Source organism: Chrysochloris asiatica, unplaced genomic scaffold, assembly GCF_000296735.1.
Source record: "Chrysochloris asiatica unplaced genomic scaffold, ChrAsi1.0 scaffold00411, whole genome shotgun sequence".
In the NCBI taxonomy this organism is placed as follows: domain Eukaryota; kingdom Metazoa; phylum Chordata; class Mammalia; order Afrosoricida; family Chrysochloridae; genus Chrysochloris; species Chrysochloris asiatica.
The window spans coordinates 847,644-862,407 of record NW_006408929.1 but is presented as its reverse complement, the minus strand read 5'-3'; the positions used below and the strand labels follow the sequence as shown (position 1 = coordinate 862,407).

General features: G+C 39.1%; 1 protein-coding gene and 1 pseudogene across 1 annotated transcript in view; one reads left to right on the top strand and one right to left on the bottom strand.

Annotated features, from left to right (window-relative positions):
• CAMK4 (calcium/calmodulin-dependent protein kinase IV) overlaps nt 1-14,764 on the bottom strand; it is a 410,640-nt gene that overhangs the window by 278,108 nt on the left and 117,768 nt on the right. The gene's annotated exons all lie outside the window — the stretch shown is intronic.
• LOC102838575 lies at nt 814-2,535 on the top strand (annotated as a pseudogene).

The window sequence follows — 14,764 nt, the reverse complement described above, 5'->3', positions numbered from 1 at the left end:
TATGACCTTGAACATATTCCACCTGAATTTTAAAGATTATCTCAAGAAAAGATTTGATGCATTCATTAGTCACTAAAGACTGAAAACCAGAAGAGCTGTGGGACGACATCAAGAACATTATACAAGAAGAAAGCAAAAGGTCATGGAGAAGACAAGAGAGAAAGAAAAGACCAAACTTGATGTCAGAAGAGACTCTGAAACTTTTTCTCCAGTTTAGAAATGCTAAAGCAAACGAAAGAAATGAGGAGGGATATCATTGCTGACATCAAATGGATCTTGGCTGACAATAGAGAATACCAGAAAGATATTTACCTGTACTTTATTGAGTGTGCAAAGAATTTCAACTATGTGAATCATGACAAGCTACGGACAACATTGCTGAGAATGAGTATTCCAGAACACTTAATAGTGCTCATGAGGAACCTATAACTAGACCAAAAGACAGTTGTTCAAACATAACAAGGGAACACCAAATGGTTTCAAACTAGGAAAGATGTACACTAGGGTTGTATTCTTCCACCATACGTATTCAATCTGTACGCTGAGCAAATAATCTGAGAAACCAGATTATTTGAAGAAAGACATTGCATCAGGTTAGGAGGAAGATTTATTAACAACATGTGATGTGCAGATGATACAATCTTAATCTTGCTTGCTGAAAGCGAGAGGACTTAAAATATTTACTGATGGCCAAGGGTTTAAGTGCAACTCCTCGGCCAACCTCATTCTACTAAAGTCTTCACTTGGATCCACGTAGTAAGTATAGGAAAGAAGCCAGCAGATTTGAACCTACCTACTTTGAAGCTGCTCATCATGATGAAACTTAGACACAAAAATAAAAAGTCAGTTTCCAAAGGCGGCAAGAGGCCTGTAAAGAATATTAGGAAGAAAACAGCCTGCAAAGTTTCCTCTGCTTCCCAGCTTGTTCACTACAATAGTCATGCCAGCTGGGAGGGAGAATTAAAGTAGAAGAGTGTGGAGCAGATAAGAGAGAAGCAGCAGGCTGTCTGGGAGCAAGAGAAACACAGACACAGGACCATCGAGAGTTACTGTCAGGATGTCATGAAATGCAAGGAAGCGTTTGAGCGCAAGGAGGAAGTTTTGCAGGAATTAAATGTGTTTCCTCAGCTGGATGATGAAGCCACAAGGAAGGCTTATTATAAGGAGTTCCCTAAGGTGGTGGAGTACTCTGATGTGATTCTGGAAGTCTTGGATGCCAGAGACCATTTGGACTGCCGCTGCTTCCAAATGGAGGAGGCTGTCTCACAGGCAAATGGCAATAAGAAGCTGGTTTTGGTCTTGACCAAAATTGACCTGGTACCCAAGGAAGTTGTGGCAGAGTTGCTGGATTACCTTCAGAATGAACTGCCAACTGTGGCATTCAAGGCCAGTACCCAGCATCGGATAAAAAACCTGAACTGCTGTAATGTGTCTATGGAGCAGGCCTCTGAGTCATTGCTGAAAAGCAAAGCCAGTTTTGGAGCTGAAAACCTCATGAGGATTCTGGGGAACTATTGTCGCCTTGGTGAAGTGTGCACCTACATCTGTGTGGGGGTTGTGGGCCTTCCCAATGTGGGGAAGAGCAGCCTGTTGAATAGCCTGAAGTGCAGCTGTGCCTGCAGTGTGGGAATCATTCCTGTAGTCACCAAGTTCATGCAGGAGGTCTACTTGGACAAGTTCATTAGGTTGCTGGATGCTCCAGGCATTGTGGCCAGTATCCAACTCAGAGGTGGGCACCATCCTATGCAACTGCATCCATGTGCAGAAGCTATCAGACCTGTGACCCCAGAGGAGACCATCTTGCAACTCTATAATCTGGAGGAGATTTCCAACTATTATGGCATCTCTGGGTTCCAGACCACTGAAAACTTTTTGATTGCAATAGCCCACCATTTTGGAAAGAAGAAGAAGGGAGGCATATACAATCAGGAAAAGGCAGCCAAAGCCATCCTAACTGACTGGGTAAGTGGAAAGATTAGCTTCTATACACTACCACCACACACCCACAATTTACCTACTCATCTCAGTGCTGAGATTGTTAAGAAGATGACCGAGGTCTTTGACATTGAGGACATGGAACAGACCAATGAAGACACAATGGAATGCTTGGCCACTGGAGAGTCTGATGAGCTGTTGGGTGACATGGACCTGCTCAAGATGTAGATCAAGTGGCTCCATTCTCTGATAATGAAAATAGCAGACACCGTTGAAAATAAAACTGCCTTGTATAAGATTGGCAATCTCACTGATTATTGTACCAATCCAAATATGCTTCAAGTGGGGTGGGCTAAACACAATGTTGACCACTGTCTCAAGAATAATAGCATGCCAGAAGTTTTCTCAGTTGACCACCACCCAGTGCTGCAAAGGATCATGGAAACTGACCCTCTGTACCAAGGCTAAGCTCTGACCTCTGCCCTGAAGAATAAGAAGCAGCAGCAGAAACATTCAGATAGAATCGCCAGCAAGCTGTCTGATTCCATGATGTCTGCTCTTGACCTCTCTCAGAACACTGATGAAAATGCTGGTGACTGACTTTACTCCCACTCCCAGTTCTAAGGGATGGAATAATATGTGTGAAATGAAATAGTTTGCCTCTCCCTGAAGCACCTATGTAGTATAAGAATCCCTACCTTATCATGCCCCCCAACTGTTCCTCCATTATCTTCATTAAAAAAAAGAAAAAAAAGAAAAAAATATATATTTACTGATGAAGATCAAAGAACACAGCCTTCGGTATGGATTGCACCTCAATATAAAGAAAACAAAAATCCTCACTACTGGAGCAGTAAACAACAACCACGTAAATTGAGAAAATGATTGAATTTGTCAGACTTCATTTGTCTCTGACCAACTATCAACACTCATGGAAGTAACAGTCAAGATATCAAATGCCATATTTTGTTAGGCTAATCTGCTGCACAAGACCTCTTTAAAATGTCAGAAAGCAAAGATGTCAGTTTGAGGACTAAGTTGTGCCTGATCCAAGCCATGCTATTTTCAATAACCTCATATGCATGTGAATGTTAGACAGTGAATAAGGAAGACCATAGAAGAATTGATGAATTCGAGTTATAGTGTTAGAGGAGAATGCTGAAAATACTGCCAAAAGAACAAACATCTGTGTTGGAAGTAGTACAGAATGCTCCTTTGGACATTTTATCAGGAGGGACCAGTCCCTAGAGAAAGATATGATGTTTGGTAAAGTGGAGGTTCGGAGAAAAAGAGGAAGACCCCCAACAAGATGAATTGGCACAGTGGTGGAAGCAATGGACTCAGGCATAGCAATGATTGTGAGGCTGTTGTGGGACCGTACAGTGTTTCGTTCTGTTGTGCATAGGATCACTATGAGTCAGTATCAACAAGATGGTACCTAACAAGAAGAATGCGATTTAAAAATATATTCTTTGAGAAGAAAGCTGAACAAAAAGATTATCTCTAAAAGGATTACCTACATTTTTTCATCAATGACTTCAGTTTTAGTTAAATGGTATATGCCATTAGGGGTTTATTTCCAAAATGATTTTAGAATTTCAAAAAAATTTGAACAACTAGTCAAAGACCAGTCAAATCCTAGTCAAACAAAGTTTTAGATTACTGGGAAGAAAAATGTCAGCATTTTAACCTGTAACCATTTAAATGTGCTCTTTCACATTCTTATTTTTCACTTAATGACGGTAGCAATTCTATCTTGTTTCACAAATTCAGACATTCGCATAAAATTGGTCTATCAGTTCCACCACTGTCATCGTGTTTTGCTTTGTCTCATTTTTCATTATTTTTTCTCATTTTCTTTAGCCTCAAGGTGAAGTAATAGATAGAAATGACAAGAAGGGCAGGGAGTGCATAGAGGAAACCTAAGAACTTAGCAATAGCTATCAGTGGGATGGAGCAAAGAGAGGACTGCGTGCAGGCCATGCTCAATAGGTGGTGCCCAGGAAATTGTATAGGTGAAATTTCAAATTGCCATGTAACAAGAAAGCTTGGTAACTAAAATGAAAAACCTATGCTACATCAAACGTGGGGCATAGATATGAAAACTTTAAAAAACATATAAATGGGAGGAAATCACCTTACAGAAGTAATTTGTTTCGGTCATTCCTATTGCAAAGCATCTAGAATAGCACTGCCCAATAGCAGTAAATGACTACATTTTAAATATCTAGTAGACACATTACAAAAAGTAAAAAGTAATACAATTAATTTTAATAATAGATTTAATATAATCACTGTCTAAAAATATATCAAATCTGTATTGAATCTATCAAAATATTATTATGTCAACAGGTAATCAATATGAAATTAGTAATGAGATACTATACATTCATTTTTTCTCTTTGTACTACATATTTGAAATCTGGTATGTATTTTACACTTATAACACTTTTCAATTTGGAACAGCCACATTTTAATTGTTTCACAGTCACAAGTGGCTGGTATCTACCATTGTGGACAACACACATCTAGACAATTAGGAGAAAATCACACTCTACTACTGTCACTAGTATTTTTCCCTTTACAATGGACTCCTTTGATTCTATTCAGGGAATCATAAAACTAAGTGTCACTACTATTTCTGGAACACATCATTACTAAGGTCATGAGTTTACTTATGCAACTGCCTACAGCACCCTCTCATCTCCTTTCAACTTTTCATGCAAAACCTTCTTTATGATCACCCTTCAAAACTCTCTTACAGTCTCCCAAAAACATTCCAACTTTTTCCCCCTCTCTGTTTCCTAAGCTCCCATAGCTCCAAATACAAGCCACTCACCATAGGGCATGTTGTTGTTGTTAAGTGCCGTCAAGTTAGTTACGACTCATAGCAAACCTGTGTGGGGTTTCCAAGGAGCAGCTTTTAGGTTTGAACCATCAGCTTTGCAATTCAGTGCATTGTCCTGAAGCATCACACCAGGACTTCACCATGGAGCATAGTGGCTGTTATACATTAGGTGCTCAATGCCTACATATCAAATAATTCAAAGCATCATCTATACATTTTGTCTTAGCACTTAATTCCTGATCGCCTTGCATTGTAAACACCATCAGGTATTCCCCATTACTAAAGAAAATGTAATTTTGCAGAAAGTCAGGGCCATATCTAAAATTCTTATAATTGTTGTAATATCCCATCTGTTCTAATGAATGCATCGTTTATAAAATCTTAGAGAACTTTAGTAACATGGTAAGATAAGTGTTGGACCACAAGGCTGGTTTGAACTGCAAGGTCAGTGATTCAAACCCAAAAGCTGCTCCTCACAAATCCTATACGGGGTCGTTGAGTTGGAACTGACTCTACAACACTTAACAAAAAACAACAAGCAAGACAGATCATCACTATTACATTCAACAAATCATATACTTTGTTTCATTACAATGATTATACCATGTACCATCAGTTAACAGTATTTAACCATGTATCATCGATTAACTATATTTCTCTGTGTTAATTTTAGGCCCCCCCCCCTTTTTTTTTTTAAACACTCAGGCATATATAATAATTTACACCACCACACATTCTGCAAGCCTGATTCCTGGCCACCAGAGCTCAGTCCCTCTCGTTCCATGAATCTAGGGTCCTCAGCTACTCCCTCATTCCATGTCCCCATCTCTGCCTTCATCTCTGGTATCGCTGCTTCTCTGGATAGGGTTTCCGCATTCCGCTTGTGCTTTTCTCCCCGATGGTCTGGACTGTGCTTTACAATTCATTTCTCTCATTAATTCCACCTGGCTTCATAACATTCTGCTTATCTGTCTTCATTTTCTCATTTTTATCCTTGCTTCATCTTTTGGATTTTGCTCTTAGCAGCATTTTCCCAGCTACAGTCTTGGCTTTACATTGACAATAATTTGGATTTTTTAACCTGTATATGATGACATAGGTGACTCAAACAAACCCTTACCATTCAATATAGTCTTGGTATTCTTATCATTACTCTATATCCATGGACAGTGCCCATTGGGATAACTGGGACCCTGATGTGTTAGCAAGATAAAATCAAAAGGGAAAAAGAGAAGATATCGTTTCTTCATTGGGTACAGTATGATCATAGCTTAGATCCATTGCTATTCTTAGAACTCTGCAAAGAAATCATTCAAAGTAATGTTACACATTCAACACAATGTTACAAATCCACACAATGTTAACCATGTTGTTTATATTGCTAAGTTTGGGCAAACTCACATCGGATATAGTTTAAGCTTCCATAAACATAGTGTTTTCTTTAGGAATTTAAATGACATAAACTCAAAGTAAAAGGTCTAACATCTTGGAACTAATTTTTTTCAGTGAAATCCATTCAAGCATTAACTGAAGGTATTATGTCAATCAATACAGGTGGTATTTTTCTCTTCTGGGTACCCAGGCAGCCAGAAGAGTGTGTAGCACAAGATACTTCTCTGCACGGTTGATGAATAGGGTTTCTGAGGTATGGCCAGTGGGTTTGAACCACCAACCGTTAGCTATGTTTATCCTACAGCACCATACCAGGGCTCCTCATTAGTAATTGGGAAAATATAAATCAAAAGAAATCATGCAAAGTCTCAAAATGTCATGTTTTGGCAATAATGTGAAACAATGAAGATTCTTGTGTTCTATAGATGAGAATGTAACTAGAAAAAACTTGCAATTAACCAAAAAAGATAGAATATGCACCCTTTGTAAACAATAATTCCACTTACAGTTATTTACTCTAGAGCAATTCTTGCCATGTTTGTGAAGTTGCATATACAAGCTGTTCATAGCACCATTATTTATAATAACCCAAACCTGAAAACAACCCAACTGTCTAAGAACAGATAAAACAAGTATATAAATGCTATATATTTTAATCACTTTTCCATATTTGTATTTTTTATAATAAAAAGGTAAAATGCAATTGTCAATTTTCTTTCTATATTAGAGGACCATTCATTTATAATTTTGAATAGTACTTCTACAAGTCATAATTAGAATCCTGGTGTGGTGCTATAGGGTAAGCAATGGACTGCTAACCACCAGTCACACCTTGGAAACTCTACACAGGTTTGCTTTGAGTCAGAACAGACTGGACATATCTTACAAATGCTATGGAAGTTTGAAAGACAAACTAGTATATATGCATCTAATTCCTTTCATAACTTAAAAAAATATTAAAATGCAAAACAGAATGCAACAATATTTGGGCATTTTGTCAATAAATGTCAAAACAATCTGACTGTTGCATTAGTAAATATTATGTTTCAAAAGTAAAGTTTTATTTTAACATCTAATAATTTTTGAACCACTGTTGCCATTTTTAACAATTAAAATAGAATACATAGAATTTAAATGATTCAACATTTCATATAAACTATAAAAGTTGCAGTTTCTATTTAAGCTTTAGCCAAAACTTTTTTGTTGAACTTCCTTCTAAGCCTAACCATACTCACTACCACAAAAACCCATTCTCACATTATCCACTTTCTTGGGGACTTTATTTTATCCCTTCTTCTCTGGATCATTCCTTGCTTTCCCCTCCCCTTCTCCTTTAGCATGTCCTCTCTACTTGGAGCAGTAGTTAGAATTGTCCCAGTGGCTTGTTTACTCTTTTAGAAGGATATAAGGAAAGTGGTGGTTTACAGATTCTAAAAACCCTGATATGAAGAAATAATGTTAAAGAAGGTTGCTGCTGCTGCTAAGTGCCATAGAGTCAGTTCTGACCCATGACAACCCTGCACAGGGTTTCCGAGGAGCTACTGGTGAGCTCAAACTGTCGACCTTGTGGTTCAAACTGCCTTTGCAGTCCAGCATGTTAACCCACAGCACCACATCAGGTTGAGTGAGGCTTTTATCATCAAGAGATTTGAATAGCCTCACCAATTAGCAGTCTTTTAACAAAGAGGTTATACAAATTAATTCTCTGTGATGTCCACAAAGCTCTCAGGAACACACACACACACACACACACACTCAATGCCTTTGCTGAGAGAAAAAGGAGAGATACTAAGAATTCTACAGAAACGATTAGCATCAAGAAGTGATGAACTTTTCTGAAGACACTGAAAACCCAGTTTCAAAGAAATTCATCCTTAAATTCACTAACTTTATATGAACAGGAAAGAGACCTCAGAGAAGCAAAGCATTACTAAAGAAGAAAAACAAAGTATACGGACTCTCATTTCCGGATCTCAAAACCTAAAACACACCCACAATGGTCAAAACAGTCTCGTCCTGGTACAATGAAAGGCAAATAGACCAACAGAGCAGAATTGAGAACTCAGAAGTAAATCCATCCACATATAGTCTGCTAACACATCAAATGCAGAAGACAGAGTCTCTTTTTAAAAAACGGTGATGGCAAAGCTGGAAATCTGTTTGCAGAAAAATGAAACAAGACCCATAGCACACATAATATAAAAAAAATGAACTCGGTGTGAATTAAAAACCTAAATGTAAAACCGAGAACTATAAAGATGATCAGTGAAAAAATAGAGACAAACTTAAGGGCTCTGATACAGGGCATAAATTTCATTTAAATCTGCTGAATGTAAAACTGATGTTCTGTTCTATAAACCTTTGCTCAATTGACAATAAAAAGTTTAAAAAAAAAAAAGTTCACCCATTAAGGCAGTGGGTTTTGGTAGCAACTGTCTTAGATTTTTATTTCAATTGTGCAGCAATTCACAACTTCCTCAGAGAGTTAGTTTTAATTTCTAATGTTCTATATTTTGACTTCAGGAGCCCTGAAGGTGCAGTGGTTAAGTGGTCAACTGCTAAATGAAAGGTGGTTTAAACTTATCACCTACTCCACAGAAGAAAGATATGGCAGTCTGCTTCCTTAAAGATTATATTCAGAAACCCTATGGACCAGTTCTCTATTATCAAGAGATATGAATTGTATTGCTATGAGTCAGAATCCACTCTACAGGAATGGGTTTAAATTTTTGTTGTTGTTTTTGGCTTATGTTTGATATCTGACAGAAATACTACTAAAGGTACAACTTATAGTAGTAGTGGCTTGAAGTCTATGGCAACAAACTTTTCATAAAATAAACTTTTAGTTCACTGCTAGATTCATAGTAAATATTATGTAATTTGAATCCTGAGAAACTAGGGTATAATTCTGGCTTTGAAACTTAACGTGTGACCTTAAGGAAGCTTCTTGAATTCTCTGAACATCAGTTTTTATTTGGTCCACAGTATTATTTAATGGAAAGTTGTTGAATTGATTCTAACTCATATGGACCCTGTCCAAAGAACAACTGTTGGCCTTGCGGTTTGCAGTCCAGTGCTTAGCCTACAGCACCACAACAGGAGTCCATTTAATGGAATGTTGTTGTTGTTGTTGTTGTTAGGTGCCATCGACTCAGTGCCAACCCACAGCGACCTTATGCACAGCAGATCGAAACACTGCCCGATCCTGGGCCAACCTCACTACTGTTGCCACACTTGAGCCCATCGATGCTGCCACTTGGCAATCCATCTCGTTGGGGGTTCTTCCTCTTTTTCTCTGACCCTCCACCTTAAAAACATGATATCCTTCTCCAGTGACTGGTCCCTCCTGACAATATGTCCGAAGTATGAGAGACAAAGTTTGGCCATCTTAGCCTCCAGGGAGCACTCTGGCTGCACTTCTTTCAAAACAGATCTATTGGTTCTTTTGGCAGCCCATGACACTTTCTCTTCATTTTGAGTTGTGCCCCATTAGCAAATGAAGGTCCCGTGGGCTTTACTCCCACAGGCTTTACTCCATTCGCCTCATCATGGTGAACTCTACTTTGAGGATGCAGCTCTTCCCCAGTCACATTTTAAGTGCTTTCCAACCTGAGGAGTTCATTTTCTGGCCTATATCTGACAGTGTTTCTCTACTATTCATAAGGTTTTTAGTGTGTCTTCATCTGGAAGCTCATCTGAAACCTGTCCACCATGGGTGATCCTGCTGATATTTAAAATACCGATGGCATAGCTTTCAGAATTACAGCAACTCACAAGACACCACAGTACGACAAACTGACAGACAAGTGGTGGCCGTACATTCCATGTTCCGATACTCAATGGATGTTTACAGCTGTTTCTCTTCATTTTGAGTTGTGCTCCATCAGCAAATGAAGGTCCCACAGATCTTGTGGCAGGTTTCACAGACCTTAATGCCACAAAAGTGAAAATTGAAGATGCATGGAAACAATCCAGTGGGCTAATGGAGCACATGAACATCAGTCTCCACAATCCTAAGACCAGAAGAACTAGATGGTGCCTGGCTAACATTACCAACTGATCTGCATGGGATCACATCAAATGATTCTTGGCAGACTATGAAACAAACCTCAAAATTATGAAAAAGACAAGGCTTACTTGTCAAAAAGAGGCAGGAGGAACTGACCTAATATGTGCTGTGGCACTGTAGGATAGCACACTCAACCACACTGTCAGTTTGAACTGCAAGTTTTGAGGTTCAAACTTGCTATCTGCTTCTCAGAAATCCTACACAGGGTCGCTATGAGCCGGAACCAACTCGACGGCACTTAACAACAACAGTAATATATGATGAATATAGAAGCAAAAAATGGGTCTTGTTGTTGATAAGTGTCTCGAATAAGTTCCTACTCATAGTGACCCTGTATAGTTTCTGAGGAGTGGCTGGTGGGTGTGGAAAACTAAGCTTGCAGTTAGTAGCCCAGTGCTTATCCTACAACTCTACACCAGTCACCTATACATACAGTATCAAGTAAAAATTCTCTTTATAATATTGAGAACTCCCTAATGGTAGTTTCAAAGAGCTCTGGTATCGTAGTGGTTTTGAATCGGGCTGCAATCCAAAGGTCAGCAGTTCGAAACTACCAGCTGTTCCATGGGAGAAAGATGAGGCTTTCTGCTCCCGTAAAGATTTATAGCCTCGGAAACCCTGTACAGGGTCGCTATGAGTTGGAACCGACTCCACAGCACATAACAACAATAACAATGGTAGTTTCATTCAGTAGTTGCAACGATTCAATGAGAAGACATGTGCAAGCTCCTCTGTATACAACCTTTGTTGCTTTGTTGTTGTTAGATGCTGTCATGTCATTACTGACTCATAGTGACCTTATGCACAACAGAATAACACACAGCTCGATCCTGGGCCAATCTCACAATTGTTGCCACTCTTGAGCCCATTGATGATGCCATTGTGCCAATCCATCTCACTGGGGGTCTTCCTCTTTTTCTCTGACCCTCCACTTTACCAAACATGATATCCTTCTCCAGTGACTGGTCCCACCTGACAATATGTCCAAAGTATGAAAAACAAAGTCTGGCCATCCTGGCTTCCAAGGAGCACTCTAGCTGTACTTCTTCCAACACAGATCTATTTGTTCTTTTGGCAATCGATAGAACTTTCAATATTCTCCTCCAACACCATAACTTAAATGAATCAATTCTTCTACAGTCTTCCTCATTCACTATCCAACTTTTACATCCATATGAGGTTATTAAAAATACCATGGCTTGAGTCAGGTGCACCTTAGTCCTCAAACTGATACCTTTGCTCTCCAACACTTTAAGGAGGTCTTGTGTAGCAGATTTGTCCAATGCAATATTTCTTTTGATTTGACTGCTGTTTCCATGAGTGTTGATGGTTGATCCAAGCAAAATGAAGTCACTGAAACCTCAATCTTTTCTCCATTTATATGGATGTTAGATTTTGGTCCAGTGGTAAGGAATTTTGTTTCTTTACATTGAGGTGCAACCCATACCAAAGTCTTTGATCTTCATGAATAAGTATTTTAAGTCCTCTTGGCTTTCAGAAAGCAAGGTTGTATTATCTGCATACCGCAGGTTGTTAATGAGCCTTACTCCAATCTGATGCCAAGTTTTTCTTCATATAATTCAGTTTCTCTGATTATGTGTTCAGCAGGCAGATTGAATAAGTTGGTGAAAGAATACAACCCTGGCACACACCTTTCTTAATTTTAAACCATGTGGTGTTCCCTTGTTCTGTTCAAACAACTGCCTCTTGGTCTATGTACAGGTTCCCCATGAATACAACTAAGCGTTCTGGAATATTCATATTTCACAATGTTGTCCATAGTTTGTCATGATCCACACAATCAAAAGACTTTGCGTAGTCAATAAAGCACAGGTAAACATCTTTCTGATATTCTCTGCTTTCAGCCAAGATCCATCTGATGTCAGCAATGATACCCTCATTCCACATCCTCTTCTGAATCCAGCTTGAACCTCTGGAAGTTCTCTGGCAATGTATGCTTGCAGCCATTTCTGTATTAAATTTAGAAATACTTTACTTGCATGAGATATTAATAACATTGTCCAATGATTTCCTCATTCTGTTGGGTCACTTCTATTTGGAAAGGGCACAAAAATGGATCTCTTTCAGTCAGTCGGCCAGGTAGTTGTAATCCAAATTTCTTGATATAGATGAGTGAATGCCCCTAGTGCTGCATCAGTGTTGGGAGATTTCAATTTGTATTCCATTAATACCTGGAAACTTGTTCTTTGTAAATGTCTTCGGTCTACCTTGGACTTCTTTCGTTATCATTGGCTCTTGATCTTATGCTACCTCTTGAAATGGTTGAACATCCACTAATTCTTTTTGGTACAGTGACTCTGTGTACTCCTTCCATTTTCTTTTGATGCTTTCTGCATCATTCAGTATTTTGCCCATTGTTGTTGTTGATAGGTGCCATCAAGTCGGTACCAACCCATAGCAACCCTATGCACAGCAGAACGAAACACTGCCTGATCCTGGGCCAACCTCACTATTGTTGCCACACTTGAGTCCATCAATGCTGCCAGTTGGCCAGTCCATCTCATTGGGGGTCTTCCTCTTTTTCTCTGACACTCCACATTACCAAATATGATAACCTTCTCCAACAACTGGTCCCTCCTGACAATATGTCCAAAGTATGAGAGACAAAGTTTGGCCATCCTGGTCTTTGTACATTTTGTCTGTCCGTTTGTCTTACTGTGGTGGTTTGTGTGTTGCTGTGATTCTGTAAGATATGACACCGGTATTTTAAATACTAATCAGGATCAACCACGGTGGACAGATTTCAGATGATCTTCCAGATGAAGACAGACTAAAAAGAAGCAGAGATGAACTGCTTTCAAATATTTAGTAACTGAAAACCTTATGAATGTTGTTCCTTTGGTTCTATAAAATCAATTCCAACTCATAGCAATCCATGTAAAACAGAACAAAACAGTTCCTGGCCCTGTGCAATACTCATTATCCTTGCAATGTTTCAATCTGTTTTTACAGCTACTGTCAAATATATCTCACTTAGGGTCTTACTCATTTTTGCAGACCCTTTCCTAGGCATATCTGTCTCCAGAGAATGGTCCCTCCTGATAGCATGTCCAAAGTACATGAGATAAAGTCTTGCCATCCTTGCATTTAAGGTACATTCTGGCTATATTTCTTCCAACATAGATTTGTTCCTTATTGTAGTAGTTCATGCAATATTTAATATTGTTTGCCAGCACCATAATACAAAGGCATAGATACTTCTGTAGTCTTCAATACCCACTGTCCATCTTTTAAATTCATATGAGGTGACTGAAAATACTATAATTTCAGTCAGGCTAACCTCAGTCTTCAAAGGAATATCTTTGCAGAGGTTGTCATTGTTAGGTGCCATCGAATTGGTACTGACTCATAGTGACCCTATGCACAACAGAACAAAACACTGCCTGATCCTGTGCCAACCTCATAATTATTGCCATGCTTGAGCCTGTTGCTGATGCCACTTTGCCAAGCCATCTCATTGGGGGGGGGGGGTCTTCCTCTTTTTCTCTGACCCTCCACATTACCAAACATGATATGGGGGACCTGTTTTCTACCAAGAGCAATTGGATATTTATAACATCCTTCACAGGCCATACAAAATCATCAACTTAAAAATTAGCCTGCAATAATGTGATGGCTGAAACTGCAGTTGTGCAGACAGGATCAGACCGAATGATTTCGTGGGCCTCATACAACCCATGAGTCAGATGTTCCCCACTCCTGCTTTAAGGAGATCTTTTGCACAGATTTGCCCAATGTAATATGTCCTTTGATTTCTTGACTGCTGCTTCCATGAACATTAATTGTGGGTCCAAGTAAAATGAAATCCTTGAAAACTTTAATCTTTTCTTCATTTATCATGGATGTTTATTTCGGGGCCAGTTGTGAAAAAAATTTTTTTTTTTATGGTTAGGTGTAATCCATACTAAAGGTTTTAACCTTATCAGTAAGTGTTTTAAGTCCTCTTCATTTCAGCAAGCAAATTGTATTGCATGATGTTTTTAAGTCTTCCTTCAAGCATGATTCTGTTTCTTCTTCATGTAGACCAGCTTCTCAGATTCTTTGCTCAGCATACATATGAATGTTATTGCTAGGTGCCATTGAGTCGGTACCAACTCATAGCGACCTTATGCACAACAGAACGAAACACTGCCCAATCCTGGGCCAACCTCACTACTGTTGCTACACTTGAGTCCCTCGATGCTGCCACTTGGACAATCCATCTAGTTGGGGGTCTTCCTCTTTTTCTCTGACACTCCACCTTAACAAACATGATATCCTTCTCCACCGACTGCTCCCTCCTGACAATTATGTCCATAGTATTAGAGACGAAGTTTGGCCACCTTGGCCTCCAAGGAGCACTCTGGCTGCACTTCTTCCAAAACAGATCTACTGGTTCTTTTTGGCAGCCCATGGCACTTTCAATATTCTCCACCAACACCATAACTCAAAGGCATCAATTCTTCTATGGTTTTCCTTATTCACTGTCCAGCTTTTGCATGCATATGAGGTTATTTAAA